Raw genomic sequence first — 22,071 nt, 5'->3', positions numbered from 1 at the left:
AGAAATAGATTATAAAGTTATGATTTATACTTTAAACGTATCAGTTAACAAAAACATAAAAACATGACATTAAATGGATGGGATTTCTGTTTTCAACGAATTAATCGCTTGTTGAACTAGATAAATTCAGGTAAAACAATGAATGAGAGGTAGTTGTGTAAAAGCGCTTTGAAATGTTTGTAGGAGCGATTGTTGTGTTTATGAAATCAACAAAGAGCGTATAAATTTTCAAACCGCGCGCTTTTACCCCCTACTTGGTCATTGAACTCCCCACTCCAAATTAACCCTCGCGCGCACATCGATTCTCCGACTATAGGTCCGTAATGTATGTCGCGTAGTCCATACACAAGTCGCGATATTTCAACATTTTTTAGTTAATATGTCGGTTAAAATCTGGTGCTAAATGTGTTTGACTCGTTGACCGAAATCAGTAGAATCGCCGTGCGCCGTAAAACCGCACCTAGATCGCTTTGGAACCGTCGTCGCGACGTCCGTGAAAATGTTTGACAGGTATCTTGGTCGTCGTCGACCGTCCAGTCTTTTGTTTTGAGATTCGCAGGCGTCCATCAGTGCTATCTTAAATCAAGTGTCAATGATTCGTAAAAGTGAATCTCTTTTAAGTTGTTTCAGTGGGTTCGGTGCGTCGACTTTGAGGGAAATTTCAACCCAGCGCCTTCGCCATTTTGTGCTGCTTTAGGCGTATACAGCCGTGTTGACACGGCGCCCCAAATAACAACAGCCTACTGGGATCGGGTGGACTCATTTCGTGTGGGGTTTTTTCGTTGAAAGAAACTGGGTCGAAATTTCCTCTTGATCATAATCCACTTGTGTTTTTCCGAGTCGATGAGTGACGGTTTATGGATAAGTGTGGGATTATAACTCTGTAATGGAGGGGCCCTTTCAGTTTTGTTAAAGTTAGTAGATTGTGCTCTTGTTTAATTTTTTAACAGGGACGGATTCAGGTATAAAGGTCATGTTTATGTTACAGGACCGGAAGCAGAATCGTCATGTGGTAGGCGGGGCTGGGGGGTGTAGCCCCCCTGTAGACCTGGCGCCGCCATCACGGATCACCACGGCGACCGTCACAGGTAAGCTCTTCTTAATTAATAAACATCATTGATATTCATAGCAAACTTTTAATAAGCGGGGGAGATCTATAAGGCACATGTGCTCAAATTTGACCTGCATGTGACACGAATTATAATTTTAATGACATTATCAACTGAAATCTTATAAATTGATTATTACAAATTTACTCCACAAGAACCATATGTGACAACTGTTGGTTACAACGCCACCTTACAACCAAAATCTCATCTTCTAATCCAATAACAAAATTCTCAATTCTCACTTGGGAGAGAAACCAATTTTAACTTAACAACCAAATTAATTGAAATTAACACTCTGAATGACACGAAGCTGCTTGAACTTTCATCTTTAAATAGTTTAGTATTGGAACCTTATCTCTACCTTAAAACATAAAATAGTCATTTCGATCCTGTAAAACGCAAAAATAATAAAATTTAATATTACATGCTGACACGACACTCCAACATCCAAAACAGCATTTTTAAAACATTTTAAATTTAATGCTCGTTAATTTCGGTTTTATTTGAAGACAATTTTGTTTATGGCTCGTATATTTTAACTGACGACAAGTGGGAGAGTCAAACCGTTTTTATGAACTGGCTCAAAAATATTTTATTTAAAGTGTATGAACTAGCAGTCTATCAAAAAAATCGAAATTTTTAAATATCAGAGGCTCTAAATATCGGATTTTACATGCTAATTCTGGTTCAAATTCTACAGGTTTAGCTTCTACATCTTTATATTTTATTACATTTTTAGTTAATGATGAAAATTGACAAATGAAGATTATGAATCAGTGGGAATATAAATTATTCTCATATTCTTGAAACTAAATTTTGTTTATTATTTATGCTTTTGGACAAATTATTTCCTGAAGGCATAGATCGATATTTTTTGTTTAACTTATAAAAAGAGCGTTTTTGTGTGAGTTTTATTTTGTGCAAATATTTACAAAATCACCGTTTGTCTTTTAAACTTTTATAATATAATTTACTGAAAATTGAAGCAAATGCAGTGAATTTTATTTTATAGAACAAAATATTTGATCTGGGACTGTTCAATTGATCCTTTTTCGGCTTTGACATAATTTTTATATGTAGCGCGTACTGACAAAGTGAATACCAACATACACTAGAAAACATTACTAAAATATGTTTTTTAATAGAAAAAACATGTACACTACTTTTGTCAAATGCTCATAGCGAAAGCTCGCTCACATTAACGTTTGTAAATAACTATCTCCTATCTTTGGTCCTCTCCAGCTTCAAATTATAGATGCTGATGCTTTAAATTCCTACATTCTAGCATTTGAGGACCTTGAAGATTACATTTTCAGCTGATTATCTCAGGGTTGAACTAGATTTCCTAGAATAGGGTCAAATTCTAGAAACGTCAAATAAGCTTCATGTTTTTAACATCCAAATTATTATTTGATGACACATTTACGACTCTGAAAGCCCATAAAACCGACAATTGGATCTTCATCTACATATAAAGATTACTAGTAAAAGGTTTAAAAGCAAGTCATTTACTATTGATATCAAACAAATCCTAAGATAATTATTTACAGTGTTATTTACCTTAAAAGTTATTGAAAATATGAAAGAACAATTAGAATTAAAACGAATTAGCAAAGGTAGCATAATGGTGGATGCGCCGGGCTCAAATGATAATTAGTTTACTTCACTTAATTTAGATTTAGTTCTTCATTTTGCAACTAATTAAATCACGTTTCGGAGTTTTGTTACTGAATTCGCAGTTATTAAATTTGCACTCTTTTAATTTGTTTCGTACATTAAATTTAATTCAAACTGCGTAAGCTGTTTGGGTTAAATTATTTGCCAAATAAACAAACCTTTTTGTCTTAAGAGCCAAATTTTATTTTTACAAAGCAACTTCCCAGTCAAAGTAACTAAGATAAGCATCTCATTTCGAGTTGATTGTTTGTTTTTCAACAAACTTTTTACACGGTAAACTGGATAAACAATGAAAATGTTTAGAGTACTTTATGCCAATCATCGTTTTGAATTGTTGCATTTCTCTATGAATATGTAAATTTTAATTGGAAACAAGTGCGTTAAACGTGGCTATTGAACGATACGCGATTTAAACAAACTACGTTCTCGTTGATTTGCGACGTTTTAACTTGAAAATGCAAACAGAAAGTACCCCCGCTCTTGGAGAAGGTTTTATCTAATTGTATTTGCAGTATATATAGTTTACCTAATGGGAGTTTGCTCAACGTTATGACTATTAATCAATAGCCAACAGTAAAGTGACAAAGCTAATTACTTTCGCTTCTGGAAATGAGATTTATTAACTGCCCAACTTTGCTTTTATGGTTGGAAATAACAATTTTTTACCGAAGAAATTAAAGGAGAAAGAAAGGTTTTTGGGGTGGAAAACAATCTGAAGGGCAGATTAACGAAAATGCATGCATTTTTTATCAAACTTGAACGTTTGTCTTTTGAAGTGTGAAAATGTAAAGCTCAAACGTGGCCCAGTTTTGTAATCAATTTAAAGAAGCTTTAAATGAATGCCGTGGAAGGAGAATATTAAACAAAGATTTTCGTAATATTTATTGAGTTTTCACTGTTTCTCTATTAAATATAGAAGTAATGGAAAATTTCTCTGGCCACAATATGAGCGGGGACAAATGAAACTTTCTTACAGGAAAATTGATTGTGGACGTAATTATTGATTGCGGTTTTGGAAAACTACTAAGCAGAAGGTTTTGTTTTTCTTTGATTTGCATTTAAAGTTTCTTTTTTGTTTTTCTTTCTTGTTCTAGTTAATAATAATTTTGTTTCACTACTAGCTTGAGAACAAGTAATTATGTCGACTAGTTCCGAACTGTGAAATTAAATTTTGCTCCTACAAGTAGATAAAGAAAATTAATTAATTTTCTGGATTAATTACTTTTGATTCCTTTATTAAACGCACTAAATTGCACAATATTGAATTTAAAGGCAGAAATTTGTGAAATTTTCGTTTAGAAATTCATCAGAAATTGGAATTTTTTAAATTTATCTCTAAAAATTGTTCATTTTTCAACTTGAAATTTTGATTTATTTAGTAAACATGCAAAATTACTGAATGTTAACTGCGGTGGGATAGTTTTTAGAAATTTCTGTTTTAATTTTGACGAGAAGTTACAGTTTTGATAAGGAAAATTTACAAATTGGTCATTTTTGGTGTGAAAGAATTTTCAGAATTTGTTACTTTTGATTTCTTTTTTAAATGCACTAAATTCCACAATTTTGACTTTAAAGGAAGAAATTAAAAAAAATGTTTAGAAATAGAAGAAAAATTGCAATTTTCACCAAGAAAACTTTTTATTTATCACTAAAAATAGGTCATTTTTTGGGTTATCGATTTGAAATTTTTAGGATTTGTTACTTTGGATTTCTTTGTTAAATACGCGAAAAAACAGGATTTTAGCTGCAGTGCGAGAGGAGAGTTTTAAGAAATTTCTGTTTTTTGTTGGACCTGAAATTGCAGGATTGTAGCTGCAGTGGGAGAGTTTTAAGAAATTTCTGTTTTAAATTTGACGAAAAGTTGCAATTTTTGGTTGCCTATATTAAGCTAAATATTTAGTGGGGATAGAAAATAAGACAAATAAAATAAGGAATACAAAATTTCAAGTTAAGAAACTTAAATAATAAAAATTTAGAATAGACTTATACCATTAAAAATAGAGTCTAGACAATCAAAAAATTGTATAAGTCTGGAGACACTGGGGAATAATTTGTAAAAAAATTTTAAATGAAGAGAAATGAGCACATCCATCAATTTAATCCGTTCGAAAGAGTTTTTACAAATCTTAAATGTATTTAAGTCTTATGCTATACAAAACAAATAAATCTTTCGCATAGTCCCATTGGTAAAACTTTTATTGAGAGAATTCTATCACAGAGAATTATTTTTTGTCTAAATCCGTCTTTTCAAATAGAGTATCGTTTCGATCGCTCTTTGAAAAGTTCTTTTTCTTTTCCAAACATCTCAGACTTATAAATATTCACAGTGGAAATCAATCACCATTCTCCGAAGGAAATATGAAAGTACCTCGCTATATAAATAAATAATGTCCAAACAAGAACAAAAAGTGTCTTTATTGTCCAGGAAGAAATTCCGCCGAATCGGTCGGCAGCAAATCAAATAAAATCGACATTGTGAGCGAAACAATATGTCTATGAGACTTATTGATTTATATTCCTGGTGACACATTTAATAAATAATTCAGAAGTGAACGAGACTTTTTATTATGTAAATTAGACAATTCGTGAGCTTAAGTCGTGTTCAGGTTTATCGTTTTTATTTTATGGGCGAAAGAAATTTTGAACGCCAACAAAGTCGAGACGTAATGAAATTTTGTCGGCCATCCATACGGATATTTTAATCAAGTTCTTAACAAAAACAGTGTAACTTGGCAGTAAAAACTTATTTCAGCGCACTCATAATCTGCTGCTAAGCTCATGAATGCGAGATCCTTCCGGGGAAAAATATGACGCTAGAATGAGAGCTTAAATGCCATGTCATGTCATTTTATTTGAGCGGTTTAGTGCAACATATCAATGATAAGAGGTGAGGTAAATAACGTAATGAATGTAGCTGTCATTGGTATAATTTATATGCATATTGTATAAATTCGCGCTGCGAAAATGACTTTATTATTGATTTTTTTATTAGTTCACGGGTTTTAAGTCTAACAAGAAATTGCATGCCTGGCTTAGGCAATTTAATAATAAATAGAACTGCAAAAAGTGACCGTATTTCACATTTTCTCTGACGAAGGAAAGATGCGTTAAGCTTTGAGGCCTACCCAATTACGACCCTGTCATAAGGGAATTTTCCCCAACCTCAATTCTCTAATAAAGAACAAAAACGAGTCTGTATTAAATTCGCGAAAATTGCTTCATTAAAAAAAGATTCCTGCTACGGAAACAGGACTGTATTAAATCTTGTTTTCAGTTTTCGATGTATTTTACCGGCTAATTCGCAATTTGCGTGCTTGTGTTACACCATAAAAAAACTTATTTTAAGGATAGGAACGGAAACAGCTTCCATATGTGGCGTGACCATTAAAACTTGGCGAGAAATTTCGGAGAGTTTTCACCAACGTCTAAGATGGGTGCCACTATGTCATTCTCTGATAATGTTGGCTTTCTTAAGCCTTCATCAAGCTTCTATTATGTGCTTTCTAGGCCAGTGAAAACGTCAGAAAATCGTTCCGTCTTATCTTCCAACCAATCTAGAGGCTATACACTGTTGGAAATACTAGATATAAGTTCGGACAACTCAACCGAGATAATTGTTTCAGATAGAAATCAATGCAGGAGTGGAGATGCATTTCGCAAATATAAAGTGGGTACAAGGGGTTGTCAAGGGGCGGTTTTAGGGGTTGTTTTAAGGACGAGGAAAAGAAAACACTTGAATTGTTATCTGATACCCATTTTGCTTCATCAGATTCAAGATAATTTTTTTTTGAGTACACCGCCTTCACTTTTGTGATGTAATTAAGCTTCTATCGAATTAGAGACATCGTTGAAAGAGAAAGCTTTTGCCAAAATATTTGTGAAAAACCATTAAAAATTTTGAAAAACGAACAACTTTTAAAAACTTGATACTTTTTTGCATTGACATCTTAAATTGGAACTTAGATTTTTATAATTTTAATAGTTTAAATGCTAGAAAAATGAAATTTAGAAAAATTAGCATTTTTGACACGTTAATTAACTGGTCTAAATGCCAAAAATTTAGAGCAGAAAACACGAATTTTAGAAATATTTATTTCAAAACGAAAGAAAAGTTTTCAAAAATTTCCATTCAATGCTCTAAATTTGGTAATTTGGATCTAGAACAATGAAATTTGGGGAATATTTTGAATGAAGATTTTTGACTCGGTCATAAACTGGTTCAAAGGCCAAAAACTTAGAGCAGCAAACACAAATTTTAGAAATTTTTATTTTAGAACGAACAAAAAATTTTCAATAATTTCTATTCAAAGTTGTAATTTTAGTAGTTTGAATGCTAGATCAATGAAATTTGGGGAGATTACAGTTTTAGACACGCTAATAAACTGGTTTAAATACCAACAATTTAGAGCAGCAAACATGAATTTTAGAAATTTTTATTTTAGAACGAACAAAAAATTTTCAATAATTTTTAAACAAAATTGTAATTTTCATAGTTTGGATGCTAGAACAATGAAATGTAGGAAGGTTACAATTTTTACCACGTTAATTAACTGGTCTAAATGTTAAAAATTTACAGCAACAAACACGAATTTTAGAAATTTTATTTTAAAACGAACAATTTTTTTAATAATTTTTATTCAAACTTAGAATTTAGGTAGTTTGCACATGATAGAACAATGAAATTTGGGGAGGTTAGAATTTTTATCACGTTAATTGACTGGTCTGAATGTCACAAATTTAAAGCAGCAAACACAGATTTTAGAAATTTTTTACTTTAGAAGGATCGAAAAATTTTCAATAATTTTTATTCAAAGTTGTAATTTTGGTAGTTTGGATGCTACAACAAAGAAATTTGGGGGAGTTTCAATTTTTGATACGTCAATAAACTGGTTCAAATGCCAAAAATTTAGAACAGCAAACACGAATTGTAGAAATTTTAACGAACAAAAAATGTTTATTATTTTCCATTCAAAGTTGTAATTTTGGTAGTTTGGATGCTAGAGCAATAAAATTTGGGGTTATTACATTTTTAGACACGCTAATCAACTGGCCCAAAAGCTTAAAATTAAGACTAACAAACACAAATTTTAAAAATTTTTATTTAGAACAAACGAAAATTTTTCAATAATTTCTGTTCGAATTTGAAATTTTGGTAGTTTTGTTGCTAGAACAATAAAATTTGGGGACATTACAACATTTGACACGAATTAACTGGCATAAATGCCAATAATTTAGAGCAGCAAACACAAATTTTAGAACAAACGTAAAATTTTTAATAAATTTTATTCATCAAAGAAAATTTATTGGATCAATTCTTGGTGTTGACAAATTATTAAAATTACAATTTATTCCCAAACACCAAATTTTAACAAAAAATGCTGACGCGCGTTTCGTTTTCGATAGCAATGCTATCATCATCAGAGCGATGATTAAAATGATTAAACTCAGTTTAATCATCGCTCTGATGATGATAGCATTGCTATCGAAACGCGCGTCAGCATTTTTTGTTAATATTTGGTGTTTGGGAATAAATTGTAATTTTAATAATTTTTATTCATGGTCATAATTTTGATAGTTTGGATGCTAGAACAATTAAATGTGGGTAGATTACAATTTTGGACACGCTTATTAACTGGCCCAAAAAATGCCAAAAATTTATATAGTCCGTCCAACGAATAAATAGATGACTGTTTTCTAACCAAATCTACGCGATAAAAACTAGTACCAACAACCGCCAAATTTAAAATAGTTGTCATGATGCTAATTTTAAAATTCATTATTTTTACTAAATTTACTGCCATAAAAATGGCTCCTATTACTTGATTATAGAAAGGGAATTAACAAACTAACTAATTCGGTGTTTTGTCATTAATTTGGTTACGTAGAGAAAACCTTAAAAACCCTCAATTTTTACACACTTGAAAGCTGTGTGTCAGGTAAGTCCTTCCGCCAGGAAATGGAGAGGCACACAAAACTTTATTAGTAGTCCAGTTGTTACAAATCTTTCATTATCAACATTCTAATTAGGAAACTTCGGTCAAGTTGACCAACAGATCTTGAATCTACTCATCATGAAACTTGCAAAAGACAATTTGCACAACAGAAAAACCGAAAAACTAGTAATTAGATACTATTTTAACAACAAAACTCAAGGAACAGTGCAAAAAGTGGATTTTAAAGTGGTCAAAAATGACGAATGTCAGTGAATGTCAAATCATTGACAAATTTCTAAAAAAGGCGGGAAGGCGTAGTTGCATAACCAACTTAAATCGAGATTAATATCCCCAAAAAGACGGAAAATTCTAGAGTATTTCAAGTTGCCATGTTTCATGCCATACAATTCAAATCATCCTATTTACTCGCTGGATTTACTATAGCAGCAAACACGAATTTTAGAAATTTTTATTTTTTACTACCAACGAAAATTGTTTTTTTTATTCAAATAGCTTTCCAAATAAGTGTCGAGCAATTCCGTAACTTTGCAAGTTTTCAAGAAACAGTGAAGAAAAATAAATTTGTGTACAGAACCTAAAAAAATCAATTTCCAAGGCCGCAAGAAGCGCCATCTGCCATTAAAAAGTTCAAGGCCCATCAGATCGCTGTTAATGCTGGCGAAATACACTTAACATATAATTTATCGCTTCGATGGCGGGAATGATAACATATTTTAGCATACATGGTCGAATTAGGGCGCAAACTGCCGAGCAATGAATTCTAAATTTTCAATTAAACGCAATTAGCACCGCAATCAATACTCAAATTAAAATATGTACAAAACAATTCATGTTCGCCGAATTATAAAATCGTTCCTGACGTTATTAAAACAACACTCAACGAGCAAAGAAGCCGGGATAACGGTTGAATTTAGTAATTTTAATAATAGGCTATCAACGCGACGATTCCCTTTTAATTTTCTCGTTGAATTTCGTTTAATTTTAATGCGTGCTTTAGGGAAATTCTAAAAATATAAAGGTGGGTTTTGTACAAGAGTGTCGGCCATCCGCTTGATTTTTAATGACTGGATGACGATCAATAAAAATATTTACAATTGCTAGGTTTTCTCGGATGTTTGTTTTAGAATACGATCGGATTTTAATTGAAACAGTCCCAATGACATTTATACTTGTAGGAATTTACACCGTATAATGAAGTAAGGCTAATTTTTATTGCAAATGCGGATTGTAATGGTTGGGGCAGGTGCACACTGTGAGGTTGATAAAATTTTATTTTTTTTGTGGAAGAGCTTTCGCCGATGTGACCTGAATTTCAATACGTCCAAATAGAAGAAAAAACTCATTGTAAAATGGAGCCGCATATCCACTTTTTTTGATACGAATTAATTAAATACATCAAATTGATTCGGAATTTTGCCTATAGAAAGACGTATTTCAGTTTGGATCCCGGCGCATCCACCATTTTTGCATCTCTGTTTAAGCTTTTACTTTGAAATTTCCAACAAAATGCAGATATAATTACATTGATTTGATGCATTTCTGTTCACCACAACGACGGAAACTTCTTTTTTGATAAATTTTGCTAATCCTCTTTAAGGGAAAGATACATTTCCGGCTCGTTCACAAGACACAATTACTGGAACCGAAAATCGAGTCTCTACGTATTACACGGGCACAAATCGGTTTGAAAAGTCAAGCTCTAAATATACAAAATTAGATGTTGACAATTCCACAAAAGATTTTATTTTTAGACGAAGAAGATTTGTTTTGATTGTATTGGAAACTTGCATGGGTATTGTCACTGGTAATAAATTATTCTTAAAATAATGTTTATAAAGTTCCGTGCTCTATTTAATATTACCATTAAATGTGAAGTAATGAAATGTGTTTTATTGCAAACTCATTCGCTAGTTACCGGTATGTAGGGAACATTTATAAATTATTTGTGTACCGAAATTTTTTTCACGAGTTGGAGGTAATGTAAATTTCGAGTTCCAGAAGTTTATTAGTTTTGCAAATGTAGAAATAATGTACTCGAAAAATTATGGCTAAAATGTCTGGCTGTAGAAGAGAAAAACGCATAACGAGGCTATTGATGTTAAAATTTTACTGGTATTTTTACCAAATACATGGTTTCTATAAAAGGTTATAACATTCAGAGGGCTGTGGTAACAACATACTCAGTTATGATTTACCACTTACTTCAAATAGTAAACCATTTTAGTGTTTCAATTAGTGATTACGCACCATAAAAAGTTGGAAGAAACAATTTCTGAGCTCAAATTATTTGGTTTCAACACAACTACGATGTTATATTCTTTTATACAAGACCGGTAGAGAAACAAGTACAGTAGTCTCGCGAAAAGCTCATAGCGAAAGCTCGCTCACATGTAACTAATTATTTTTGAAGATCTTCTTCTTTGATATTATCCAAAACAGGTGTACCAAAACCTCAGTGTAAATTATAGGCCAAAATAAAGCGGAAAACCTGTTTAAATAAAAAAGAAAAAATCCAATTCCCATCTTTGAGACACATTTTAATAAATGGAAATTGTAAGCCATCAATTTGTATCACGAACCCATTTGCTCGACATGAAATATAGCTAACATTTTAGTATACATCATTGTTGATTCTAATAAAAACAAATACAAAGAAAAATAAATCAGAATATTCAAATTTTGTTGCAATCACTTCGTATATCTAAAAAGCGAGCATTCGTTCTCAGTATCGTAAAACCGCAACGTAGCAATTCACAAAGTTGCCGAACAAAAGAAAAATAAAAGTTTGTTCGTAAAAATCGACAAATATAAAAGTTACGAAATCATTTTTAAGACTTTGATTTTATTAATAATTGATACTGCAGAGCACGAAGGGAAAGAATTGAGGGCGAAAAGGGAGAAGGCTGGTGTTGTTCGCTTGCTTTGAAGACAAAAGAGCACAAGAGGCAGTGACATTTACGATGACAAATTTATTTGTTTTGAAAGTAAAATGAACACCTTCGAACTGATTCAAGGGAATAAAATTTCGAGGAATTATAGCGGACGTGCGTTCACATTATTTAGGTACTAATTTTACGGCCTCGAGGGTAATTCTAAGATATGTAAGTAAATACGATAAATTTTTGTTGATGAACCACAACCTCTACCTTCATTTACCGAACATATTTCCCTTCATTTTTAACAGTATTACTGTGCTTAGAAATATGATTCGCCATGTTGCTCTAATGCTCGACACGTCACCTTAATTTGTCTTTCCGGTATAGACAAGAGATAGAGGTTAAATGGTGTATGTGTGACAAATAGGCCATTTTCGTTTCAGTAAAAATTCTGTCGATACTTTTTTTGCTGACCACCGACGCACCGGCACAAAAGGTTCCTCGTAAACTCCTAATCAGTGAGATATCTTGCGGAAACACTCCGAGAAATGTGTGGATAAAGATGATAAATAGGAATTTTATAAATAGTCCGTTCCGTTTAAACATTTTAATTTGAAAGGTTTGGGCAGTTTGTTTTTTTTCAGTCTGCTTTGTTTATTTCCTTTGTTGACAGATCATTATGTTTATGTACTTTGTCCTTTTTCCGTCACGTTGACCCTTAGGTTTTTTTATTGCTAAGGGACTTGTTTAGTATATATTTCGCTCTAGTGTTCTGAGAGAATTTATTTTCTTCTGAAGGAGCTCAAACTGTTGCAATTGCTTTTCCATTTTCTATATAAATTTCTATTCGCTCCTCAACACTTAAATCTCTGTTCCTTGAATCAATATTACATCCTATATAATTGTATTTATTACCATGAGTTTAACTTTATAGTTCTCCGTTCTCGCTTCTCATATCGGTTGCAACTAAAAGCTTCTGTTTGATTTATTATCAATTTAATTTTATTTGCACTAAACTTACTACTAAGAAATTCAGTTGTGTTCCTGGGAGGTGCATTGATTTTTTAATTAATGACTTAGATGTTAATTTTTGTTATAAATATGTATTTGAAAGCTGAGGGTGGATACATTTTTATCGCTTGTGTAACGTTCATTTGCATTTTAAAATCCCCTCATTTGGCATTTTGTCCTAAGATAATAACCATTGTGATTAGATATTTTTTCGGTGGCAAAATACTTTCATTCATCAAAAGAGTGGTTATTTAATTAGGGCCATCATCACATTGAAACCACTTTTTATTCAACCACACAGAAATGAGTTTAATGAATAAGTCACGAATGAAAAATTAAATTTAGGTTTTCTAATTTTTCTAGATTTTGCCTAAATTCTCATTGAATTTTTCGTGGATTCCGAAGATTCTCTCTCCACATTCTCTTTAGATTTTCCATACATATTTTTTATATTTTCCCCAGGTTCTTTAATTAATAATTTTATTTGGATTGTTTAGTTTAGATCTTTTTTCTATAATTTCTTTTTGTTTTTCCAAACAATTCACTTTAAATTCTCTATAATTTCTGGGCATTCTGTTTATTTCTCTACATTATTTTTTGATTCCAGATTTTCTTTATGAGTTTCTATTTTTTTTATAACAATGTATTTTCTTTAGATTCTCTTTCTCTTCAGATCTTTTATTATAAATTATCTCTCTGGATTTTGTAGTTTTTCGATTTTGCTTGGATTATTTGTAGTCTTTTGATTTTGTATTTTTTTTGGCTCCTCTTCATTTTCTTTCGATTCATTTCTCCTATTAATTTAGCTTATATTTTTAGATTTTTTTTCAGACAGTCTTTATATTTTTTTTTTTGATTTCATGTTTTTTAACCATTAGGAAAAATAGGATTCTTTTGGAATTAAGAAAAAAAGTTAGTAAAACTTACTTTTACAAATATGTAATAGATCTTAACAATTTTGTGGATTTCAAAGATCCCGAGAGTTTAAGTCTAAAAAAATGAGAAGAAGAAAGATCAGAGAACTTGGAAAAACTGAGTAAAAATGAGATATTCTACTCTCTAAATTTTCAAGATTTTTCCAGATTCTCTCTCGATTTCATTTAAAATTTTGAACTTCTGACTTCTTTCTATTAAGATAAATTTTAAATTGACTGTAGTTTCAGTAAATTTCTTGTATTCTTTTCGGCTTCTCTTCATTATATTTCAATTCAGTTCCTTTATTTGTTTTAATATTTATCTTTAGAATTTGTTCGTGTTTTCTCCACATTCTAAAGAAGATATCTCTGGCTCAAATTTCAAGTGATTTTTTTACATTTTCTCTAGATTCAGGATAAATTTTCTTTATTTATTTTGGTATTTTTCGTTAGATTCTGGTTAGATTTTTAAAATTTTAGTTTTTTTCTTATATTTACAATTATACGAGTAATATTAGTAATAGAAATCGTTTTCTTTATACTTATTTTCTTTGGTTTCTCTAGATTTTCTTTGTATTCTCTAAAAATCCTATCTAAGATATTTTTGAACTCAAGTTGAACTTTAGGTACATTTTTTCTTTTTGTTTGCTTAGATTACTTTAGTCTCTGGATTTTTTAAAGATTCTATATTTTTTTAAATCCTATTTAAATTAACTCTCAATTCTTCTAGTTTCTTTAAATTATATTAAATTTCCCCATTTTCCCGACATTTTGCACAATTTCTTGTCAATTCGACCGTCTCGAGCTCTAATTTTCTTTTAGTTAAAAAGGATCCACATGTCAGCAGCATTAGACGAATAAAAAGAATGAAAGAATCAATGTTTGAAATTTTTTATGTACAAATGTGGGAAGCATGAAAAATTAAAACTGCTTTTAAACCTACTCAAAAAAACTCAGTCCTTCCTTCGCGGAAGAGTATTTTTGAAATTTTTGCGTAGGAGTAGTACACAAGTTAGTTCATCGATTAATCAATTCAATGTTGTTAAGTTTCGTTTTTAGAGCTAGCATTTGATAAATGAGTTTCTAAAAACGTCATTTTTATTACTTTCTGGTATCATAAAAAGCAATGATAAATAATACAGGAAGCAATAAAATTATGTAGTATCGTTGTGGTCAATTTGTTATCAGTGCGGCGGGAAATTTTAATTCTAATTAGTTTTTGTTTCTTTGCAAGTTTTCGTTATTTAACTGCGACAAAGTTTGACGTAAAGAAATGGTGGATGCGCCGGGTCACCTCCTTTGTGTATAACTCGAACTAAAATCGATACTGCATTTAATCAAATTATAGTTGTTTGAAGTAACAAAAGTTTAAAGAATAGTCCCCAAAACGTTACTTGTCATTAAGAGGAAATTAAATTTGTTGACATTAGCGAAATCTATTTTTAGATATTTTCCTATGTTAAAAATCAGATAATTTCCACCTTCCCACGTCAGCTCGAAAAAAACTCCTAAAACTTTCCAGGTAATGCCACATTTAGACCACGACCAACTTCGTTAGAAAGCGAGCTATTAAATTTTTCCCCACTATAAATTCCACCCTTCTACGATCTAATTTGCGTGCTCTACCCGCGCATTTAATAATGGATGCGTCCCGCATACGAGACTCCGGATCACCGGAAAGTAAGAGTTCAAGTCACCGAAACCGCGACAGCCAACGAAAAAATTAAATTTTACGGTCAATTCGCACCTGCAGAACCCTTCGTCAACCTCTCGAATTTCGGTCTATTACCTCCGGAATTTAGTTAACTGGCGTTCCGTCGTTCCTTCTGCTGGCAATTTTCTCGGACTTGTGTTCTTTCCGTTTAAACGCGTGATTACTGTGGTTTTACGACGATTACATTTGTAGTTAGACCCGTATTTAAAACCCCTTCGATACGCCACTGGTTGAGGAAACTCGTTTTAAGGGTGCTTGCTGTAACACCTCGACGTAGAGATAGAGCGAAACTCGTTCAAACTTCCGAAAAATTGTTTCCACCCTTAAAGATTGTTTTAAAATTGCTTTCCTTCCCTCTCATTTAATGGTGTTTCACGCACGCCACTTCTTCATCTCTTACTACAGTTCAAACTTTGATTTTAATTATAATCAGGCTTGAAAAAGTTTGATAAAATCGGTTAGTTTAAAACATCAAAGGGCGCACTTGATGAATACATGATAACGCTGAAATGCGAAAAGAGAACACGCAAATAAAAAATAACGCGAAGGATTTATTAACTGATCCAAATAACCATTTTTCGTGATATCAGTTAAGCCGAGTGCATAAATGTCGGGGAAGAAATATTGCAGTTGATCGGGAAATTTACATTGGAAAAATAATAAGGAAATGTACACATAAAAGAACAAGTTACCATGTCAAAATTTTAATTAACTTTTAATAAGTTTAATTAAAATTTTGAACGGGAAATTTTAATCAAATTAGCTAAAAATATAAATAAAATAATATTAATACCAATATTCAATTAGAAAAGTTTGTTCAGTACATGAATAATTTTTAAATAAATATTTTGCAATGATTAAATGTTTAAATAGAATTGAAAATCGGAATAGTCTGGTTAATGTAGATTTGATGTTATGAAAAGTAGAAAACTTTTTATATTATTTTAATTGAAATGATAAAATTGTTACTTTTATTATATTCCTTTAATATACAGGCTGTCCCAGAACTCGCGCTCAAAAGAGCAAGAGAGGTGCCGACAGCAATACAGATGGTAAATTTTAAAACAAAAATTGATTATGTTTAATAGTATTCGAAAAAGGATAAAAAATTAACAACCAATCCAGAAAGCTTATTCTAGAAATGGAGTAAAAAGCCGTCCCAATTTCCTAGGTAACGAGGGTGTAATGATTATCTGACCAATGGATGATAGTATGTGTCTATAGTTAGCGATTTTCAAATTCTGTTCAGCTTTGGCATTGGCTACCGTTTTTTTGTCTTAACTCAAATGTTTTTTGAGCTAAAAAAATTTTGTTTTGAAATTTTGGTTCAGAATTGTTGCCTCCATAAGCCCTTTCTCTCTGGGGTGTGAGTTCTGGGACATTCTGTATAAGTTATTGTTATAAAATTCAATGCGCTTTGTTTTCCGATTAATCGAGGGCATTTATATGTAGCTATTATTAGAAAATCCCAGAAAACTTGGAAATTTAATAGTCCTACTTAATATTTAAAACACATTCTTATTAAATTTTTAATTACATTTTGTAGATACAGGGTGTTAAAAAAATGGCGGACCAACTATTCACTACGTGAATCTTCAGATTATAACTAGCAGCTAAATTTTTTTTTTTCAATTATTGGGTGCTTCGTTGGAAATCTACAGCCACTTAAAGAGGCGCTAATTATGGCACAAATTTTTCCTTATAATGAACTCAAGGTTTACAAAATTCTACCAGAGTTCATGTTTTAGGTGACATTTACATACTTACAGTCTTTAAATATTTAAAGTTATTTTGCTTCCGTACAAAGCTTCAAATAAAAATTTTAAACAGCATTTTCAATTCACAGCGTCTTAGAGTTTGACGTTCTTATCAGTTGGTCCGCTATTTTTTGAACACCCTGTATAATGAGTTTTTGTCGACATTTTTAGCGATTGTGTGAAAAGTTTGAAATAGCAAGAGCAAAATTATCACTTCTAATATACCTAGTGCATTGATTATTTCCCGAAATTTTTTCGAATGCATTTAATAAACGTATTTAATAGTCCAAATGGAACACGAGGGCTAATTACGTTTTTGAAATGCATGAGAATAAAATTTCAGGATATTAATCAATGCACGAGGGCGGATTCGGTAAGAAAATCGCAACGAGACACACACACTCTATGCTTTTTAATAAAATTTTAAATTTCAAACAAAAAGTCAAGTTCTGTAACAGAATTATCCATGACAACATACACAACTTTTCTTCTGATTGGCTGAAAAAATGTTCGCTTATTAATTTCATGTTGGGTTAGCAAAATGCAAATAATTTCCAGGAAAATTTCTATATTGCCATAGAAACCATACCGAGTTCTGTTTTTCCATTCGCTAATATTTAGTCTTGTGCGATTTTCATAAGTAATATAACGAGAGAGCTTGAAATTTCCCACTAGTAAAATTTTCAAAAAAAGTTTGCTGTGATTGGTTTATTTAAAAAAATAAATGTCTCTTATTGGTCGAATCTATGGTGAGTTGAATTCTCATAAGTAATATAACAAGTGGGCTCGAAATTTTGGGAAATTTTTCCTCCAGTACTCGTAGTTTGTTTCTCCGGACAATTGATAGTCGAAAAAATTACTCGTCTGTCGGAAAAATTTCCTAAAATTTCGAGCTCCCGAGTTATATTCGTCATGAGAATTTAACGAAATGACAAGCAACTGACAGATCGCGTGGTATTTTCGCGTGGAATTGTCACTGAAAATTTCACTAGTGAAAATTTCCATGAAAAGTTTGCTATGATTGGTTTATTTGAAAAAATAAATGTCTCTTATTGGTCGAATCTATGGTGAGTTGAATTCTCATTATAAGATTAAATAAAATTTATCTGTGCTGTATCTTTGTAGTTTTTAGCTTTTTCGATTTCACCAGTTTTTTAAATTTTCTTTTACTTTCTTTATACCCTATTTACAACTTTATTGGGTCTTTTACATGCTTCAAATCCTTGAGATCAATTTGTTCCTCAGATATTTACGATCAATTGCAGGTTCATTAGATTCTTGTTGTTCGATGCTTTAAAGTCTTCGGATAATCTTACAATTGTTCAACTCTAAAGTTGTCGAATTCCATAACTTTCGATTCTTTCGAGTTGTTGGATGCTCGGATATTTAGATTTAGATTTCCTCCGGTTCAATAAAATGAAGAGTGGAAACCAGAAGTAGTAACTCATATTATCTAAACTCTTAGAAATGTTTCGCATTCTGATAAGTCCTAGACAACAAATAACTGAGTTTCGGATAGTTGATTTTCATTTTTCCTAATTTTTCGAGGGTTGGTGGAATCAATCGCAAAATTAGTTTTTTTTCCATATAAATGTCTTAAAAATATCTCAGTTGTCATTTTATGCAATTAAAATTAACGACCGGTATAGAGATTCCAAAATTACAATTTTACAAAGAATTACAAAGAATTTATAAAACTGATGTTTCCCAAGAATTTGAACAAATGTATAACAGATCTTAAGAATTTCGTAGATTTCCAAGGGTTTTGGGAACCTAATAAATCTAAAAAATAATAAGAAGAAAAGAAAAAAATGAGAACTTGGAAGCAAATGCTTTGCTGAGTTTTAAAGAATCTGATGAAATCAATAGACAATTTAGTGGAACATGAAACATTTTAAGAGAAGAACCAAAAAAAACATAAAAAAGTTTTACAAAAATCTATAGAATGGTAAAATAAGCAAGTAAAAAATAAATTTAAAACATTGCACTATTACGTAGTTTTCATATTCTACTTGGAATTAATGGCATTTTATCATGTTCCGTTCCATTTATTACAACCACGCAAGTTCCAAACTTTTTATTACAGTCTGTAAAGTATCTTAATTCTCTGATCAAACTTAGTAGTATAAAATGCAATTATTATCAAAGTATAATTTTATTGTTTCCGTGTTTATAAACATATTTTAACTGGAACTGTATCGACCGGAGTCTTTCGCGGATTTTTAGTGTCTGATGAGTTCTAAAACAAATAGTCAAAATCCGTTGAAATTCCTGCGATCTATTCTCTCTTCTGTCCGTGAAACCTGGTGTTTTATCCCTTTATTTTCGTCTTGGAAGATAATTAACAATTGTGCCAAATCCAAGACCTCCAGAAATTCAATTAAACAATGCCTCAATTACGCCGACAATCTAAGCGGTCAGGGACGAGAATGTAAACCGAATTTTTGCGCACTTCAGAATAATTATCTTCATAAATTCATTGTTTTAGACTGAGTTTCACATTTTTCATGGTGGTTTAAATACACTCCTGCAAGTTTACAGTGAGATTAATTTAATTAGTATAGCAGTAGTAGTAGTTTTTTTCAATTCACTAACATAGTTAAACTTAGCTCTAAACCGACGTTATGTCCGGAATGCGGCAGTTAATTATGGAACTCGGAGTGCACATCTATTTTCCTGAAATGACGTTATTAGATGCAAAATGAAAATTAAAAATTTAATTATACAAGATGTGAGCGCATGAGGGCTGAAACAGCATTCGTTAACACGGATCTAAACGAAATTTTAGTAACTAGGTGGAAATGTTACACATTTTTTACTGCTGTCTACCAAAATGACCAAGGAGAAGCTGTGCTTATCTAAATTTTTATAAAATATAATATAAATAAATTTAAATTATGGATAGCATTCTCGCGAAAAGCTCAGCGAAAGCTCGCACATGCCGCTCGTTTCCTCATTTCGGCGCTTGTGCTGCAAATAACTATTTGAATCCAATTATTTTTAGATATTGATATTTCAATGAGACTTTATTTTATTTGGATTGTGGTTATCCAAAAGTGCGATGCAATAGTTCACTTTTTTATGGCGATTTTAATTAACAGATTTTAATACTAATCATGATGTATAAGTCCCAGTTAATTTTTTATTTATTGCTTCAGAATCAGATCCTTCAGATCTTTCAAAACCTGTAACTTCTTTGCAAATTGAACGCATTTTTAAATCGCTAATTTGTGGAATTTTCCTGTTGGCAGTAGCGGAATCCGCAACTGATTTATAAAATATGTATGAAAATTAAAGCATATCAAGCATTTTTATGGAAGCCGCTCTTCAATTTAGTAGTTTTGCTTTATACCAAGAGTGCCAAATAGGTTGTTGCAACAATAGTGCGGAACTATTTATAATTATAACTGAAAACTGAACATATTTTACGATGTAAAATTCGTTTATTAATTCCCAGAATTTAATGTTTTAGCGACAGCTTATCAGCAAACTCTCGATCAACTGTCGAAAAACAATAAAATACTAAAGCTGTTGCAACTAAAAATTAATTACATTCTCGTGTCGTTATAATTTAGCTGACACATTTTGGTGAAAACGAATAATTTAATCCATGATTTTTCTATTTCACTGTCAATTTTCATAATTTTCTGTTGAAAACACGAAATTGATACGTTCATTATTTTTAATAACCGGCGATCCAATTCTTAAATTCTTAAAAACTAAAAATAAGCTTCAAAAAGTTGCCTCATATTACACCACTACCAGCAGTGACGGCCTTTGTTGCAATGAAATGCAAATTCCATGCGATGCAATTTGCTTACATCCTATTGAGTTTCATGGATTTTGTAATCCTGCCGAGGACACATATGGAGCCTGCATTTATTACATTAAAAAGTGACGAAATAATATTAACCTTATGTTCATCGTTGCGCGAAAAATTCGCAGGTTCAAAGAAAATTTCACAAAGCGACATATTTGCTTCCTGCATGGAAAAATTAGGAATTTCTCTGATGTGTAACTATTTGTCGTTTTCATAGAGAATGCGGGAAATTCTAGGGAGCAGTTTTGCAATAGTTTTATAGCGAACTTCAACAGCTGATATAAAATGAATTGTAAATTAATAATTTATGTTTCTGCTATTTTTTTTAATTTTTTTATTATTAGTGTACGGTCTTTTTTTTTGATAAAAATTTTTTTTAATTAAATTTCATTCGCAGTTCGACAGTTCTACAAACTTGTATAAATAAAATAATTTCCTTACTTTACTACTAGCCTGAGGACATGTCATTACGTCGTCTGCTTTTGAACTGTAAAATTAAATTTCTCTTTTGCAAGTACAAAGAAGTGCGTATTTTGAGTTGCCTATATTAAGCTAAATATTGAGAAGAAAAGATTTTTCTGGCTCTCGCTTTCTAATTTTCCTCGGTCTTTTGATCGCACTTTAATTTCAAATTCAAGTTACTTTTATAAAGGTTATCGTTATTTTGATTAATGATTCCTCTGCTAGGTTTGTAATCTAAAAATTTCTAGTTGTCGCTTCAAGAGACTAATTATAACTTTTCCAACAAGTTTGTCCATTTTGAATTACCTAACTTGTTGAATTAAGATTGGGTTACAAAGTTTCCGATTTTATGATAAAAGAGGCGAGGATATGTGACAAAAATCCGAGAAAATAACACCATATTATTAAATTATTTCTAATCCAATTTCTTAATCCTTCAGAATCATTAGGTCCAGAAAAACCTTTTAAAGATGTTTGAGGCTCTTAAGATCCTTTGCATGCATTTTTTTCAGACTCTAAAGTTTTCTCAAATGTTTGATAGATTCTGGGTTTTTAACATCTCCAGATTCTATCAAGTTTCTTTTTTAATTTCTTTGGGGTTTTAGATTTTTTAGATCTTTCGACATTTTACCACTTGAGATTCTTTAGATTTCTTAAAGGCTTTCAATTGTTTTAACACAAAAACGGCTCATTTTTTGGATATGTACAGAATTAAGAATTTTGAAAATGGTGGAGGCGCCAATTACATTTTCAAACTTTTGCTGAAAGCTTAAATTT

At 31.4% G+C, this 22,071-nt stretch overlaps 1 protein-coding gene across 2 annotated transcripts in view; it reads left to right on the top strand.

Annotated features, from left to right (window-relative positions):
• The first annotated feature begins 291 nt into the window (after nucleotides 1-291).
• Nucleotides 292-22,071, top strand: part of rho-5 (rhomboid-5) — a 71,464-nt gene continuing 49,684 nt past the window's right edge. The window contains exons 1-3 of one of the 2 annotated variants that reach the window (XM_088040555.1): nucleotides 292-510; nucleotides 622-914; nucleotides 989-1,088. The gene's annotated coding sequence lies outside the window, so the exon portion shown is untranslated. Of the gene's footprint in view, nucleotides 915-988; nucleotides 1,089-22,071 lie in introns of both variants that reach the window. The other variant, XM_088040556.1, reaches the window with a different exon arrangement.

The sequence above is a fragment of the Gnatocerus cornutus genome, chromosome 7, assembly GCF_029298725.1.
Source record: "Gnatocerus cornutus isolate USDA-ARS CGAHR chromosome 7, icGnaCorn1.1, whole genome shotgun sequence".
NCBI classification, from domain to species: Eukaryota; Metazoa; Arthropoda; class Insecta; order Coleoptera; family Tenebrionidae; genus Gnatocerus; species Gnatocerus cornutus.
This window is presented reverse-complemented; position numbering and strand designations above follow the sequence as displayed.